The sequence below is a fragment of the Tachypleus tridentatus genome, chromosome 6, assembly GCF_004210375.1.
Source record: "Tachypleus tridentatus isolate NWPU-2018 chromosome 6, ASM421037v1, whole genome shotgun sequence".
NCBI classification, from domain to species: domain Eukaryota; kingdom Metazoa; phylum Arthropoda; class Merostomata; order Xiphosura; family Limulidae; genus Tachypleus; species Tachypleus tridentatus.
Genome location: NC_134830.1, coordinates 139,358,130 through 139,377,599, shown reverse-complemented (window position 1 = coordinate 139,377,599; position 19,470 = coordinate 139,358,130).

The following is a 19,470-nucleotide window of genomic DNA, read 5'->3' as shown; positions in this document are numbered from 1 at the left end:
CACCTACAAAAATTCCATCACATTGTTTTTTTCGAAAGGCTTCATTGGTCAGAAGTATGTTGTCATCGTGAAACTTTTACTCCAATGACCAGTTAGATTGGTCACTGGCCAGGAAATTTAAAAGTTTATTACTCAATTCGCACCTTCTATGGGCAAAGGGAACATGGTTAATAAACACGATCACCCAGTTTTCAGTGTTAAACGTAGCAAACACGTGCTGAACACGTGCAGATGGAACCAACAACCGCTGTTGAAGTCCCGTATTTTATTATAAGAATAAATTCACCCTGAATCAACTATTATTACACTGTAGAGAATTCTGTGAAAGTAAATCTAGAAATGTTTCTAAAAAAAAGTCCCTAATGAACAATATTACGAATGTAATGTTTAAAAACGTAATAGGCTTAATAACAATATCATTTGACAGGTATAATTGTTTAAAAAAATCTTGGAACAACACGATATTCACACTTTGTTTTTCTCACGTTCTTACAGGTAAAGGAATTTAACTTTAGTCAGTTTCATTTCATTTCACGTGGTTGATGGATGTGCGTCCTTCGTCAGGTTTGGTTTGGTTTGTTTTGAATTTCGCGCAAAGCTACACGAGGGCTATCTGCACTAGCCCTCCCTAATTTAGCAGTGCAAGACTAGAGGGAAGACAACTAGTCAATACCACCCACTTCCAACTCTTTGGCTTCTGTTTTACCAATGAATAGTGGGATTGACCGCACATTATAGCACCCTCACGGCTGAAAGGGGCCTGCCATTCGTCAGCACTAAAACAAATGAAGAATTGAGGGACCGACAAACATGTCAAGTGAGGGATCTTAGAATTAGATTTTGGCATGCCCAGAAATTTCCCTAAATTTTGTGATGATCAGAAGTCTCAATGATACAGAACTTACAGAAATTTAAGATACATAGTTTGTCTCCTGATCGCCGTGTGTTGAGAGGTCCTGAAGTTCCCAAAACGTCATCCAAAAAACAAACAAACACGAAAACAAAGTTCAACTACTAATAAAGCTTCTTGTGATTATCTTTTTATGATTCACGTGCATATTCAGTCTAAAGAGTTAATAATTATGGCAAAATTTCAAATACTCTAACTTACGTGACTTAAAATAAAAACAGTGTGATTAATAACCTCAACATTTTATTATAAGAGACAGTTTCAGTAACAAACTAAATGTGTAGTTAATAACCTAAGCATTTTACTGTTAGAGACAGGTTCAGTAGCAAACTAAGGGTGTGGTTAATAACCTGAACATTTTACTGTTAGAGACAGTTTCAGTAACAAACTAAGTGTTGGGTTAATAACCTGAATATTTTACTGTTAGAGACAGGTCCAGTAACAAACTAAGTGTGTGGTTAATAACCTCAATATGTTATTATAAGAGACAGGTTCAGTAACAAACTAAGTGTGTAATTAATACCCTGAACAGTTTTCTGTTAAAGACAGTTTCAGTAACAAACTAAGTGTGTTATTAATAACCTGAACATTTTACTGTTAGAGACAGGTTCAGTAACAAACTAAGCGTTGGGTTAATAACCTGAGTACTTTACTGTTAGAGACAGGTCTAGTAACAAACTAAGTGTGTGGTTAATAACCTGAACATTTTACTGTTAGAGACAGGTTCAGTAACAAACTAAGTGTGTGGTTAATAACCTGAACATTTTACTGTTAGAGACAGGCTCAGTAACAAACTAAGTGTGTAATTAACAACCTGAACATTTTACTGTTAGAGACAGGCTCAGTAACAAACTAAGTGTGTAATTAATAACCTGAACATTTTACTGTTAGAGACAGGCTCAGTAACAAACTAAGTGTGTGGTTAATAACCTGAACATTTTACTGTTAGAGACAGGCTCAGTAACAAACTAAGTGTGTAATTAATACCCTGAACAGTTTTCTGTTAAAGACAGTTTCAGTAACAAACTAAGTGTGTTATTAATAACCTGAACATTTTACTGTTAGAGACAGGTTCAGTAACAAACTAAGCGTTGGGTTAATAACCTGAGTACTTTACTGTTAGAGACAGGTCTAGTAACAAACTAAGTGTGTAATTAATAACCTGAACATTTTACTGTTAGAGACAGGCTCAGTAACAAACTAAGTGTGTAATTAATACCCTGAACAGTTTTCTGTTAAAGACAGTTTCAGTAACAAACTAAGTGTGTTATTAATAACCTGAACATTTTACTGTTAGAGACAGGCTCAGTAACAAACTAAGTGTGTAATTAATAACCTGAACATTTTACTGTTAGAGACAGGCTCAGTAACAAACTAAGTGTGTGGTTAATAACCTGAACATTTTACTGTTAGAGACAGGTTCAGTAACAAACTAAGTGTGTGGTTAATAACCTGAACATTTTACTGTTAGAGACAGGCTCAGTAACAAACTAAGTGTGTAATTAATAACCTGAACATTTTACTGTTAGAGACAGGTTCAATAACAAACTAAGTGTGTGGTTAATAATCTGAGTATTTTACTGATAGAGACAGGTCCAGTAACAAACTAAGTGTGTGGTTAATAACCTCAATATGTTATTATAAGAGACAGGTTCAGTGACAAACTAAGTGTGTGGTTAATAACCTCAATATTTTATTATAAGAAACAGGTTCAGTAACAAACTAAGTGTGTAATTAATACCCTGAACAGTTTTCTGTTAAAGACAGGTCCAGTAACAAACTAAGTGTTGGGTTAATAACCTGAATATTTTACTGATAGAGACAGGTCCAGTAACAAACTAAGTGTGTGGTTAATAACCTCAATATGTTATTATAAGAGACAGATTCAGTAACAAACTAAGTGTGTGGTTAATAACCTGAACATTTTACTGTTAGAGACAGGCTCAGTAACAAACTAAGTGTGTAATGAATAACCTGAACATTTTACTGTTAGAGACAGGTTCAGTAACAAACTAAGTGTGTGGTTAATAACCTGAACATTTTACTGTTAGGGACAGGTTCAGTAACAAACTAAGTCTGTGGTTAATAACCTGAACATTTTACTGTTAGAGACAGTTTCAGTAACAAACTAAGTGTTGGGTTAATAACCTGAATATTTTACTGATAGAGACAGGTCCAGTAACAAACTAAGTGTGTGGTTAATAACCTCAATATGTTATTATAAGAGACAGGTTCAGTAACAAACTAAGTGTGTAATTAATAACCTGAACATTTTACTGTTAGAGACAGGTTCAGTAACAAACTAAGCTTTGGGTTAATAACCTGAACATTTTACTGTTAGAGACAGGTTCAGTAACAAACTAAGTGTGTGGTTAATAACCTCAATATTTTATTATAAGAAACAGGTTCAGTAACAAACTAAGTGTGTAATTAATACCCTGAACAGTTTTCTGTTAAAGACAGTTTCAGTAACAAACTAAGTGTGTTATTAATAACCTGAACATTTTACTGTTAGAGACAGTTTCAGTAACAAACTAAGTGTTGGGTTAATAATCTGAATATTTTACTGATAGAGACAGGTCCAGTAACAAACTAAGTGTGTGGTTAATAACCTCAATATGTTATAATAAGAGACAGGTTCAGTAACAAACTAAGTGTGTAATTAATAACCTGAACATTTTACTGTTAGAGACAGTTTCAGTAACAAACTAAGTGTTGGGTTAATAACCTGAATATTTTACTGATAGAGACAGGTCCAGTAACAAACTAAGTGTGTGGTTAATAACCTCAATATGTTATTATAAGAGACAGGTTCAGTAACAAACTAAGTGTGTGGTTAATAACCTGAACATTTTACTGTTAGAGACAGTTTCAGTAACAAACTAAGTGTGTGGTTAATAACCTTAACATTTTACTGTTAGAGACAGGTTCAGTAACAAACTAAGCGTTGGGTTAATAACCTGAATACTTTACTGTTAGAGACAGGTCCAGTAACAAACTAAGTGTGTGGTTAATAACCTGAACATTTTACTGTTAGAGATAAGTTCAGTAACAAACTAAGTGTGTGGTTAATAACCTGAACATTTTACTGTTAGAGACAGGCTCAGTAACAAACTAAGTGTGTAATGAATAACCTGAACATTTTACTGTTAGAGACAGGTTCAGTAACAAACTAAGTGTGTGGTTAATAACCTCAATATTTTATTATAAGAGACAGGTCCAGTAACAAACTAAGTGTGTGGTTAATAACCTGAACATTTTACTGTTAGGGACAGGTTCAGTAACAAACTAAGTGTGTGGTTAATAACCTGAACATTTTACTGTTAGAGACGGTTTCAGTAACAAACTAAGTGTTGGGTTAATAACCTGAATATTTTACTGATAGAGACAGGTCCAGTAACAAACTAAGTGTGTGGTTAATAACCTCAATATGTTATTATAAGAGACAGGTTCAGTAACAAACTAAGTGTGTGGTTAATAACCTGAACATTTTACTGTTAGAGACAGGCTCAGTAACAAACTAAGTGTGTAATGAATAACCTGAACATTTTACTGTTAGAGACAGGTTCAGTAACAAACTAAGTGTGTGGTTAATGACTTCAATATTTTATTATAAGAAACAGGTTCAGTAACAAACTAAGTGTGTAATTAATACCCTGAACAGTTTTCTGTTAAAGACAGTTTCAGTAACAAACTAAGTGTGTTATTAATAACCTGAACATTTTACTGTTAGAGACAGTTTCAGTAACAAACTAAGTGTTGGGTTAATAATCTGAATATTTTACTGATAGAGACAGGTCCAGTAACAAACTAAGTGTGTGGTTAATAACCTCAATATGTTATAATAAGAGACAGGTTCAGTAACAAACTAAGTGTGTAATTAATAACCTGAACATTTTACTGTTAGAGACAGTTTCAGTAACAAACTAAGTGTTGGGTTAATAACCTGAATATTTTACTGATTGAGACAGGTCCAGTAACAAACTAAGTGTGTGGTTAATAACCTCAATATGTTATAATAAGAGACTGGTTCAGTAACAAACTAAGTGTGTAATTAATAACCTGAACATTTTACTGTTAGAGACAGGTTCAGTAACAAACTAAGCGTTGGGTTAATAACCTGAACATTTTACTGTTAGAGACAGGTTCAGTAACAAACTAAATGTGTAATTAATACCCTGAACAGTTTTCTGTTAAAGACAGTTTCAGTAACAAACTAAGTGTGTTATTAATAACCTGAACATTTTACTGTTAGAGACAGGTTCAGTAACAAACTAAGCGTTGGGTTAATAACCTGAATACTTTACTGTTAGAGACAGGTCCAGTAACAAACTAAGTGTGTGGTTAATAACCTGAACATTTTACTGTTAGAGACAGGTTCAGTAACAAACTAAGTGTGTGGTTAATAACCTGAACATTTTACTGTTAGAGACAGGCTCAGTAACAAACTAAGTGTGTAATGAATAACCTGAACATTTTACTGTTAGAGACAGGTTCAGTAACAAACTAAGTGTGTGGTTAATAACCTCAATATTTTATTATAAGAGACAGGTCCAGTAACAAACTGTGTTGTTAATAACCTGAACATTTTACTTTTACAGAAATATTTTGAAAGTAGAATCTATTTCGATTTCCCGAACTACGAGAAAGACAAGTTGCTCGTGAGCTCTAGCTCGAGGAGAACCTTCAAGTTTTTATTCCGTTGGTTTAACGGTTGACTACACACGACGCTTAGCCAGAAAGCTGTGTTCCATGACCAATATATATATATATATTGTCAATCGTTTAAATGCCCCCTTACAGAGTGAATGGTCCAGACAGGGGATCAGGAGAAACAACCAATCAATGCTCCGCCTAGTTGTCTAACAACAGCACTCTTGTTATCGGGATTGAACAGATGTGTCTACTGTATTGACGTCTCTAGTCTATTTCCCTCTGGCTGGTCTGTTCCTACGCATAAAGCTCACTTAATTTCCGCCTAGCCCCTCCACCAGTATGTAAAGAATAAACGATGCCTGAGACGTTTAAATATTAAAAATATTAAAATGAAATAAGTAAACCCACCTGAACAAGATTTAGGGGTCGTTTATGAATGTCTACATCCGCGCAGATGTTTACCCCCCCTCCACATACTGTGAACAGTCTAGTGGCCATATCAAGCAGTGATGACTTGTCTACGGTGGATGTTATCTACACTTTCGCTCCCAGTGTACACGAATTTACGATATCATGGTATCGTAAGCGAAAAACATCAACATCCGAGACATGAGCTTCTTACGCCTAAACGTTTGTAGGTAGGGAAAGCTGTGGGTTCCTATTTTATTCACATCTTCTAAAATACTTCTAAGAGACAAAGTAGAAACCAAATGTTTATTCTTTCTTATTTGTCAAGTTCGCTCTTGATGCACAGTGGAAGTTTTAAATGATCATGAAAAAACACCAATGTTCGATATCCAGAGTGAGGTCCTCTATTTATATCTAAGAACGTAAAAAGTGATTTATTTTTGTAGTTAATTATGTTTCCACACTTTACACCACACTGAGTGGTTTAATATTTCTGTCTTTCACAACACTCAATCAGCTATATCACTAATTTTTAACGAAAAATACATAGATGGCGTTAGCAGTGACTAGTTGGATTACTAAAATAACCGCTGTTTTTCTTATATTTCTGTGTGAACGTGTGTGTTTTCTTATATGAAAGCCACATCGAGTTATATGATGAGTCCACCGAGAGAAATCGAACCCCTAATTTTAGCGTTGTAAATTTGTAAACTTATAGCTGTACCAGCGGGGGACTGTAAACGTTATGTTAGTAAGGATCATGAGATCCACAAATCCGTGGACCCACAAGCAGTCCTATAACAACGTAGGGTTCAAACCTGACTACAGTTATGAAGTAAGAGAAGAGAGACAGTTGCCTTTCCAGATCTTGTTTTGTACCCCTCCTTCAGGATATAGTATATAGTATATAATAGTATATAGTAGTATATAGTAGTATATAGTATACAGTATATAATAGTATATAGTATATAATAGTATATAGCAGTATATAGTATATAGTATAAAATAGTATATAGTATAAAATAGTATATAATAGTCTATAGTATATAATAGTATATAAGTATATAGTATATAGTATATAGTATATAATAGTATATAGTATATAATAGTATATAGTATATAATAGTATATAGTATATTATAGTAATTAGTAGTATATAGTATATAATAGTATTTAGTAGTATATAGTATATAATAGTATATAGTATAAAATACTGTATAATAGTATATAGTATATAATAATGTATAGTATATAATGGTATTTAGTAGTTATATGGTATATAATGGTATTTAGTGGTATATAATTAGTATATAATGGTATTTAGTAGTATATGGTATATAATGGTATATAGTAATATATAGTATATAAAATGGTATATAATAATTATATAAGGTATATAATGGTATATATGGTATATATAATGGTATATATAGTATATAGTGGTATATAAGTATATAATGAGTATATATATGTTATTTAGTAATATATAATTATATATAATGAGTATTTAGTAGTATATATGGTATATATGAGTATATATATAATATAAAATAGTATATAGGTATAAAATGGTATATAGTATATAATGGTATATAGAGATATAATAGTATTTAGTAGTATATGGTATATAATAATAGTATTTAATAGGTATATAGTATATAATAGTATATAATAATATATAGTATAAAATAGGTATATAGTATATAATAGTATATAATATAAAATAAGAGTATAGTATATAGTGGTATATAATTATATAATGGTATATAGTAGTATATTGTATATATAATGGTATATAATATATAATGGTATATAGTATATAGTATAGGTATATATAGTATATAATAAGGTATAGTAGTATATAGTATATAATAGTATATATAGTAGTATATATAGTATATAATGGTATATAGTAGTATATAATTATATAATAATAGTATATAGTGGTATATAGTATATAGTGGTATATGGTATATAATAATATATAGTAGTATATAGTATAAAATAGTATATGAGTATAAAATAATATATATATAGTATATAATGGTATTTAGTGAGGTATATGGTATATAATAGTATTTAATAGTATATGGTATATAATAATATATATAGTATATAGTATAAAATAATATATAATTATATAATAATATATAGTAATTAATAGTATATAATAGTATATAATATATAGTATAAAGTATATAAATAGTATACAGTATATAATAATATATAATATATAAAATAGGTATAATTATATAGTGGTATATGGTATATAATGGTATATAGTAGTATATATTGTATATAATAATATATAGTATATAATAGTATATATAGTATATAGTAGTATATAGTATATAATGGTATATAGTGGTATATGGTATATAATAGTATATAATATAGTATATGGTATATAGTGGTGGTATATAAGTATATAATGAGTATATAGTAATATATAATGGTATATATATGGTATATAGTATATATATAGTATATAATGGTATATAGTAGTATATAGTATAAAATAGTATATAGTATAAAATGGTATATAGTATATAATGGTATTTAGTAGTATATAATTTTATATAATGGTATTTAGTGGTATATAGTATATATATAATGGTATTTAGTAGTGGTATATAAGTATATAATGGTATATAGTGGTATATAATTATAAAATATTATATAGGTATAAAATGGTATATAATGGTATATAATTATATAATAGCATTTAATAGTATATATTATATAATAGCATTTAGTAGTATATATTATATAATGGTATATGGTATATAGTAGTATATATAGTATATAATGGTATATATATAATATATAATGGTATATAGCAGGTATATAGTATATATTATAGTAATTGGTAGTATATATGGTATATATAATGGTATATGGTATAAAATACTGTATAATATAATAGTATATAATTATATAATAATATATAAGTATATAGTGGTATATGGTATATATAATGGTATATAGTGGTATATATTATATACTATTATATATATATACTATATACAGTATTTATATACTATATACTATATATATACTATATAATAATATATAGTATTTAGTAGTATATATAATATTATAGTAATTAGTAATATATAGTATATAATGGTATATAGTATATAATACTTGCTGTATAATGGTATATATGCTATATAATGGTATATAGTATATAATGGTATATAATATATATTGGTATATAATGGTATATAATGGTATATAGTATATTATATATAATGGTATATAATGGTATATAGTATATAATGGTATATAGTGGTATATAGTATATAATAATATATAATATATAGTATAAAATAGTATATATATATATAATGGTATATAGTATAAAATAAAATATAGTATTTAGTAGTATATGGTATATAATGAGTATATAGGTATAAAATAAAGTATATATAGTATTTAGTGGTATATAGTATATAATAGTATTTAGTAGTATATATTTATATATATAGTATATATGTATAAAATAGTATATACTACTATAAAGTAGAAAATAGTATATAGTATATAATATGGTATATAGTATAATAATAATTATATATAGTATATAATAGTATATTTTAGTAGTATATAATTATATAATAGTATTTAGTGGTATATGGTATATAATGGTATTTGAGTAATGGTATATAGTATATAATGGTATTTAGTATTATATGGTATATATAGTAGTATATAGTATATAATAGTATTGAGTGGTATATGGTATATAGTATGGTATATAAATATAAAAAAAATTATATAGTATAAAATGGTATACAGGTATATAATGGTATATAGTATATAATAGTATTTAGTACTATATAATTATATAGTATAAAATAATTATATAGTATAAAATAATATATATAAGTATATAATAGTATATAGTGAGTATATAAGTATATAGTATTATATAATGTATAAAATGTATATAGTATAAAATAGTATATAATGGTATATATAGTGGTATATAGTATATAAAAGTATATAGTATAAAATATAGTATATAAGTATAAAATAGTATATAGTATATAATAATTATATAGTATATAATAATTATATAGTATATATGGTGTATAATAGTATTTAGTAGTATATATTATATAATAATGGTATATAGTATCAAAGTAGGTATATAATGGTATATAGTGGTATATAGTATAGAATGGTATATAGTAGTATATAATAGTATATAGTATATAATGGTATTTAGTATATATATATAGTATAAAATGAGTATATAGTATATAATGGTATTTAGTAATTATATAATTATATAATAGTATTTAGTAGTATATGGTATATAGTGGTATATAGTATAAAATGGTATATAATATATAAAATAGTATATAATTATATAGTGGTATATAATTTACAAAAAAGAGTATACAGTATATAATGGTATATAATATATAATAGTATTTAGTTACTATATAGGTATATAATATAAAATAAGTATATAATTATAATAATAGTATATAGTATATAATAATAGTATATAGTATATATAGTATATAGTGGTATATAATTATAAAAAAATTATATGGTATAAAATAGTATATAGTATATAGTAGTATATAGTATAAAAAGTATATAGTTATAAAATGAGTATATAGTATATAATAGTATTTAGTAGTATTAGGTATATAATGGTATTTAATTGTAGTATATAGTAGTATATAGTATAAAATGGTATATGGTATATAATGGTATATAGTAGTATCTGGTATAAAATAGTATATAGTATATAGTGGTATATGGTATATAATGGTATATAATGGTATATAATAATTATATAGTATATATAGTATATAATGGTATATAGTATATAATGGTATTTAGTAGTATATATTATATAATGAGTATATAGTATATAATAGTATATATGTATATATAATAGTATATAATAGTATAAAATAGTATATAGTATATAATGGTATATAATTATATAATGGTATATAATATATAATAATATATATATTATATATAATAAGTATTTGGTGGTATATAGTATATAATGGTATTTAGTAATTATATAGTACATAATAGTATTTGGTAGTATATAATTATATAATGGTATATAGTAGTATATATGGTATAAAATGGTATATAATGGTATATGGTATATAATAATATATATAGTGATGTATATAATTATATGGTATATATATATAGGTATATAATAGTATATATAGTATTTAGTAAAGTATATGAGTATATTATAGTATAGTAATTAGTAATAATATATGGTATATAATGGTATATAGGTATAAAATACTGTATAATAGTATATACTATATAATGAGTATATAATTATATAGTATATAATAATAAGGTATATAATGGTATATAGCGGTATATAGTATATAATAGTATATGGTAGAAAATAGTATATAGTATATAAATGGTATATGGTATATAATAGTATATAGTATATAATAATGTATTTAGTAGTATATAGTATATAATAGTATTTAGTAGTATATAGTATATAATGGTATATAATAGGTATTTAGTATATATATAGTATATAGTGGTATATAGTGAGTATATAATAGTATTAGTAGTATATATGGTATATAGTGGTATATAGTATAAAATGTATATAATAGTATAAAATAATATATGGTATATAGTAGTATATAGTATAAAATATATATAATTATAAAATTGGTATATATAAATAAAATAATTATATATAGTATAAAATAGTATTTAGTGAGTATATATAGTAGTATATAGTATATAAAATGGTATGTAGTATATAATAGTATATAGTAGTATCTAGTATAAAATAGTATATAGTATATAATGGTATATAGTATATTATATAATAGTATATAATAATATATAGTAGTATATAGTATATAAAATAGTATATAGTAATTATATAGTATATATAGTATATATAGTATATAATAGTATATAGTATAAAATAATTATATAGTATAAAATAGTATATAAGTATATAATTGTATATATAGTGGTATATAATGGTATATAGTGAGTATATGGTATATAATAAGTATATAGTATATAATATGTATATAGTAAGTATATAGTATAAAATAGTATATAATAATATATAGGTATATAATGGTATATAAGTATATATAGTGGTATATAATAGTATATGGTATATAATGGTATATAATTATATAATGAGTATATAGTATATAGTATATAGTGGTATTTAGTAATTGTATATGGTATATAGTGGTATTTGGTGGTATATGGTATATAATAGTATTTAGTGGTATATAATATATAATGGTATATAGTATAAAATAGATAGAATATAATTATATAATAATTGTATTTAGTAGGTATATAGTATAAAATAAATGGTATATAGTATATAATAGTATATAGTATATAATGAGTATATAGTAGTATATAGTATAAAATGGTATATAATAGTATATAATTATATAATGGTATATAGTATATAGTAGTATATAGGGTATATAATAGTATATAGTATATAATGGTATATAATGTATATAGTAGTATATAATTATATAGTAGTATTGGTAATAGTATATAGTATATAGTAGTATTTGGTAGTATATAAGTATATAATAATAGTATTTAGTAATATAATGGTATATAATGGTATTTAATAGCATATAGGTATATAATGGTATTTAGTGGTATATATAATATAATAATGGTATTTAATAATTATATGGTATATAATGGTATATGGTATATAATAGTATATAATTATATATAGGTATATAATGGTATATAATTATAAAATGGAGTATGGTATATAGTGGTATATAATAGTATATAATATATATAATAATATATATATAATGGTATATAATAGTATATAGTATATAATAATATATAGTATATATAGTATATAATAGTATATATATTATAAAATAAATTATATAGTATATATAATAGTATATAGGTATATAATGGTATATAGTAGTATATTGTATATAATAATTATATGGTATATAATAGGTATATAGTATATAGTAATAGTATATATAGTATATAATGGTATATAGTGGTATATATAAGTATATAATGGTATATAGTGGTATATAGTATATAATGGTATATAGTGGTATATATGGTATATAGTGGTATATAGTTTATAATAGTATTTAGTAATATATGGTATATAATGGTATATAGTGGTATATATATGGTATATAATGGTATATAGTGGTATATAGTATAAAATATAGTATATAGTATATAAAATGGTATATAGTATAAAATGGTATATATAGTATATAATAGGTATTTAGTAGTATATAGTATATAATAGTATTTAGTGGTATATATGGTATATAATGGTATATGAGTATATAATGGTATATAATGGTATATAGTATATAATAGCATTTAGTAATTATATATTATATAATGGTATATAGTATATAGTAATATATATATATAATAAAATAAAATGGTATATGAGTATATAATGGTATATATGTATATAATGGTATATGGTATATAATGGTATTTAGTAGTATATATTATATAATGGTATATAGTATATATGAGTATATAGTGGTATATAGTATATAAAATAATTATATAGTATATATAATAGTATATGGTATATAATAGGTATATAATGGTATATGGTATATATATAGTGTATAATAGTATTTAGTAGGTATATATTATATAATGGTATATATAGTATCAAGTAGTATATAGTATATAGTAATTATATGAGTATAAGAATGGTATATAGTGGTATATAATAGGTATATATAGTCTATAATGAGTATTTAGTAGTATATAGTATAAAATGGTATATAGTATATAATATAGTATTTAGTAATGGTATATAGTATATAATGAGTATAGTAGTTATATATGGTATATAGTGAGTATATATAGTGGTATATAGGTATAAAAAATGGTATATAATTAAAATATATATATAAGTATATAGTGGTATATAATGGTATAAAAAGTATATAGTATATAAAGTAATATATGGTATATAATATATATAATAAGTATTTAGTATTATATATAGGTATATAATTATAAAATGGTATATAGAGTATAAAATAGTATATAGTATATAATGGTATATAGTAATATATAGGTATATATATAGTGGTATATAATTTATATAAAAGGTATATGGTATATAAAAATAATGGTATATAATATATAGTATATATATAATATATAAAAAATGAGTATATGGTATAAAATGGTATATAATATATAATAATGGTATTAGTAGTATTGGTATATAATGGTATTTAGTGGTATATAGTATATATAGTATATAGTATAAAATGGTATATGGTATATAATGGTATATAGTGGTATCTAGTATAAAATATATTATATATGAGTATATAATGGTATATAGTAGTATATATAGTATATAATGGGTATATAGTAGTATATAGTATATAATAGTATATAGTATATATAGTATATAATGGTATATATGAGTATATAGTGGTATATAATTATATATAATAGTATATAGTATATAATATATATATATAATATATATATAGTATATAATGGTAATAGTATATGGTATATAGTATACGGTATATAATAATATCTGAGTATATAATAGTATATGGTAGAATATGGTATATAGTATATAAATAGTATATAGTATGGTATATAGTATAAAATAATTATATAAGATGGTATATAATGGTATATAATAATGTATATAGTATATAATAATTATATATAGTATATAATGGTATATAGTATATAGTGGTATATAGTGTATAATGAATATATAGTATATAATACTATATATAGTAGTATATAATAGTATATAGTAGTATTATATGGTATATAATAATATCTAGTATATAATGGTATATAGTAGAGATATAGTATATAGTGAATATCTGGTATATAATAGTATATAGGTAGTATATGGTATATATATATGAGCTTATATATGGTATATAGTAGTATATATAGTAGTATATAGTATATAATGGTATATGGTATATAATGGTATATAATTATATAATAATATATAGTGTATATAATGGTATATAGTATGGTATATAATGGTGTATATGGTATATATGGTATATAATAATATAGTAGGTATATAATAGTATATAGTGGTATATATATGAGTATATAGTGAGTATCTAAGTATATAATAATATATATGTAGTATATAATGGTATTTAATGGTATATGGTATATAATGGTATATAATATAAAATAGTATATAGTATAAAATAGGTATATATGAGGTATATAGTGGTATATAGTGGTATATAGTATATAATGTATATATATTATATAATAGTATATAGTAGTATATATGGTATATAATTGTATATATAGTGGTATATATATTATATAGTAGTATTTAGTATATGTAGTATATAATAGTATATAGTAATATATATAGGATATAATAGTATTTAGTAGTATATAGTATATATAATGGTATATATTTATATATAATGGTATATAGTAGTAATTATATATATTATATAATATATGGTATATAGTATATAATAGTATATGGTATATAATAGTATTTAGTAGTAGTATATAATATATAATAATTATATGGTAGGTGAATATAATTATATAATGGTATTTAGTAGTATATATAGTATATAGTGAGTATATATGGTATATAATAATATATAATGTATAATAATAGATATATAATAGTGGTATATATATATAAGTGTATAGTATATTATATAATGGTAGTATATAATATATAATATATATAATATATAATATATATGGTTATATAATGGTATATAGTATATAATGAGTATATGGTATATAATGGTATTTGGTCATATATAGTATATTATAGTATATAGTAGTATATACTTTATATTAGTATATAGTATATAACAGTATGTAGTACTATATAGTATATAATAGTATATAGTAGTATATAGTATATAGTATATAGTATATATATAGTATAAAGTAGTATATAGTATATAATAGTATATAGTATAAAAATAGTATATAGTATATAATAGTATATAGTATATAATAGTATATAGTAGTATATAGTATAAAATAGTATATAGTATATAATAGTATATAGTAGTATATAGTATATAGTAGTATATAGTATATAATAGTATATAATATATAATAGTATATAGTAGTATATAGTAGTATATAGTATATTGTAGCACATAGATTGACCGAAGTTTAATTCCAAAACACAGACCAAAATCTTAGGGTAACCTCATGCGAAGGGTAGGCAATATGGTAAGTAATGTTTGTTTTGGGGAATGGGGACTTTTATAAATGTTTACGGGATTCTCCCAAATCTCAGTTACTCCACTGGTCTTCCTCTCTTGGAGAAACACAACGGCCACATTTACAGTTTGTTTATAAAATCTCAGGATTTTCCCTTTAAGAAAACTGAAGACAATTTGTTTGTTTCGACGGTCACACTTATTACACACCTACGGTTCCAAAGTGCGGCAATGGAACGCAAACCATAAATCTTCAATTTGGTAGTCAGGATACACTATGTCTTGGCCACTCCTGGCACTAATTAAAGAGAGAATATTTTGATACGTCGTGAGAAGTTTGAGATAAAGATATCCGACATCAGTAAAGTTCTCTCTATATTATATATCGTGTTTTAACTACACATGTACGGATCAACGAACTAAAGAATTACATTTACTGCGCATGCGTATTTCAAAATATCTGCTGATGAAGTTTCAAGACGGTAAGATGTGTATTATTATCTCGATCTACGAACTGAGTAACAAGTCATGAGTACCGTTTCTAAAAATACCATCGTATGCTGAACTGGTATAACATAACAGATATTTTTTAAAAACATATTTTAGAGGTCAAATTTAAATAATGCTCTTAGAAATGTGTGGGTTAAAAACTAAAGGACTAAAAAGGGGATTTCAGGATAAATGTTTATGGTTGTTGTCGTTATCATGAACTGTTAAGTTTGTTTCAAGAATTATCTTGGTTGTTTTTTTAATTACATCCCCCCCTGGATTTATTTCTCTGTATAACGGGTATAGTCTTTAGAGACCAACTTTTTATTTGAATTTCATTTTATTTATTTTTAAACATTTTGAAAGTTTCAGTAAAATTAAAGTTACTTTTAGCTTAAAAAACCAGAAAACAAATATTTAGTTTTAAAATATTTCACAGGAAAAAAAAGGAAAAACGATTACTCATTTGGTTACTAGATGTCGCGCAAAAGAATGACAAAAGATATTGCACCAAATTATTTACCACAGAAAGGCTAACCCTAATCCCGCTCCTACGTTTGACTGTCATCGTAAGTGTGTTTGTTTTTTTAAATTTCGCGCAAAGCTACAAGAGGGCTATCTGCGCTAGCCATATCTAATTTAGCGATGCAAGACTTGAAGAAAGGCAATTAGTCTTTTACCAACGAACAGTGGGATTGACCGTCACATTATAACGCCCACAAGGTTTAAAGAGCGAGCAGATTAGGGGTCGAGTGTCTTAACAACTTGGCCATGCCAGGCATCTTAAGTGTGTGTGACTAAATTCAAGTTGATAAGGTTTCTTTTCTTAATGTTGTTGGTTTTAAAGTTTATATTTTTATTTTGGTTTTCACCATTTTTTTTCTTAAATGTTATCGTGATAATGAATGAAGTTAACTAATACAGATTTCTAGTGTTTGTTTTAGAGCTAAGCCACACTGGGTTACCTGCAGTGTTCACCGCAGTGAGTCAGACGCTGGATTTTAGCTTTTAAAGTCAATAGGCTTACCGCTGTCTTTCCAGGCAACATTTCTAAAATATTTTAAAGTACACGTCTTAAAAAAAACAGCATCCTATCTGTGAAGACACGAGGGCCACCTTACACTATGAAATAACATTACGGGTTATGCCTAATCCATTTAAATAATTTTATCGAACGAAGTAATAAAAATTCGATATTTTTTAGTATTTTGAATTCATTGAAAAAGTGTATCCTCCATTATTTTAGTAGTTTTACTAAATACAAAAAAATTGGTTTTATTGTCTAGAATGTTAACTGAATACAACTGTGCCCTCTGTTGTATAGAACGTTAATTAAATACTACAATTGCACCTTCTATTGTTTACTATTTTGACCGAATACAATAAGTATGCTCTCTATTTTTAGTGTTTTAAATAAATACAATAAATTTGCCCCATATTGTTTAGAATTTTAACCAAATACAACAAGTGTGTATTTTAGCACATTAGTTCGATACCTGCTCATCAAAATTCTAACGTAAGTATTCTCTTCGAGTGCGCAGGAAGTTTGTTATTTTTATGTAAAATAAAAACAAAGATTGAACTAGAACACTTAATTAGTTTAGAGAAGAGGGTAAAATAATAAATATTTTGATTAACGTTACATGTTAAAATTTGAACAGCGACAGAGTTCTAAAATAGAATAAAAATCATATGTCTATACTAATAAGAACCTCTACATATTCCTACGGCAGCTACAATTTTTTTATATTATTTCCTTTCACCAACACCGACTCTATTTTAATATGTTTAAAGACATTCAACCCTAATGGCACGTTATGCGTCATGTGGGCTAAATGGCTAGATCAGAAAATCCAAGGTTCAGACAGACCCGTCCCTAATTTAGAACTGTTGAACAGAGGAAAGACGCCTAAATGGATGCGCTTAACTAAATAGTAAAGATTGACTGCTACTCTTATAACGATCTCACAGCTGAATGTGGGAGACTTATTCACTGGCATTATATGAGCTTTAGATCATGTCTAGCCCATATTTATAGATGCCAAGTTTTTGTTTTAATAAATTCCTCACATAAACAAGAAAATTCCATGCTTTGGATCTCTAATGAAGCAGTTCATCACGAACCACACTAGTGGTTCATAACAGGGATCACATAGAAATTTGCTCATTATTCTAACAGAACGTTTGAGCAAGAATATTCTTAAAGAGCAAAGCTTTTCTTGGATAACACTCAAACGTTTCTTTTCAATTGTTAAAACCACGCAAATATTGATAATAAGCAAATTAAGTGATTTCACGATTAAAAAAAAAAATAATCAAAATTTGTCCATTTGTTCATATTTTTATTATTTTTTCATGAGCCTACATGGCTGGGTATTTTGCATCAAAACCTAAAACGATATACTGCGAATGTCCATAGTCTGCTTAAAAGTTAATGATTTTTCATTGAAAGCTAAGTTATCTGGTTATAAATACATAATAGATACGATGTTATTCTGAGCGGCTGCTGTTGTACTCGACACGTGTTAAATGCGTATTCACACGAAATCTCAGACAAGAAGTCATCTGACTCAGTAAGTAATTACTTTAAAAACGAAGCTTTATTTAAAGGGATGTTCTAGACGTATTTGTTTTATTAGAATAGGCTGTTTTTACGAATAAGTTGTGTCTTACTCTAGGCAAATATTTGTCTGATGCTGTGTATTAGAAAGCCAACATAGTAAAAGTTAGAATTTAAAGTCCACAGATAATCTA